The sequence below is a fragment of the Nomia melanderi genome, unplaced genomic scaffold (assembly GCF_051020985.1).
Source record: "Nomia melanderi isolate GNS246 unplaced genomic scaffold, iyNomMela1 scaffold0014, whole genome shotgun sequence".
NCBI classification, from domain to species: domain Eukaryota; kingdom Metazoa; phylum Arthropoda; class Insecta; order Hymenoptera; family Halictidae; genus Nomia; species Nomia melanderi.
The window spans coordinates 531,936-532,890 of NW_027475130.1; positions in this window are offsets into that span (position 1 = coordinate 531,936).

Below are 955 nucleotides of genomic sequence, written 5' to 3' on the forward strand. Positions count from 1 at the left end.
CCCTGACGCATGAATCTGTGCAGCAGCAACGTCGTCGGAACACCAGGGGCCAAGACAATTACAGGTTTTCGGTATCCGTCACCAAAGGTCATGTGAAAATCCAGGATGTATCTGATGATATCTCGGGTGCTAATAGAGATAGCGCGATATATCAAAGTGCATTGTCTGCAGGATTCCCTAGCGCATGCATCTGTGTAGCGGGAACGACCTCGGCCCTCCAGGGGCCGAGAAACTTACAGATTTTCGGTGTCCGTCACACAAAGTCATGTAAAAATCCACTATATATATGGTGCTTTCTCGGGTGCTATTACAGATAGAGCAATAAATCAAAGTGCATTGTCTGTAGGAGGCCCTGGCGCAGGAATCTGTGCAGCGGGAACGACCTCGGACCACCAGGGGCCGAGAAAACCATCGTCTCATGGGGCCGGACACTCATGGCCAGGGAAAAATCCAATATATATCTGGTGATACCTCGGGTGCTATTACAGATAGCGCAATAAATCAAAGTGCATTGTCTGTAGGAGGCCCTGGCTCATGAATTTGTGCAGCGGGAACGACCTCGGACCACCAGGGGCCGAGAAAACCACCGTCTCATGGGGCCGGACACTCAGAGTCAGGGGAAAATCCAATATATGTCTGGTGATATCTCGGGTGCTATTAGAGATAGCGCAATAAACCAAAGTGAATTATCTGCAGGAGGCCCTGGCGCATGAATCTGTGCAGCGGGAACGACCTCGGACCACCAGGGGCCGAGAAATCCACAGTCTCATGGGGCCGGACACTCAGGGTCAGGGGAAAATACAATATATATCGGGTGATATCTCGGGTGCTATTACAGATCGCGCAATAAATCAAAGTTCATTATCTGCAGAAGGCCCTGACGCATGAATCTGTGCAGCAGCAACGTCGTCGGAACATCAGGGGCCAAGACAATTACAGGTTTTCGGTATCCGTC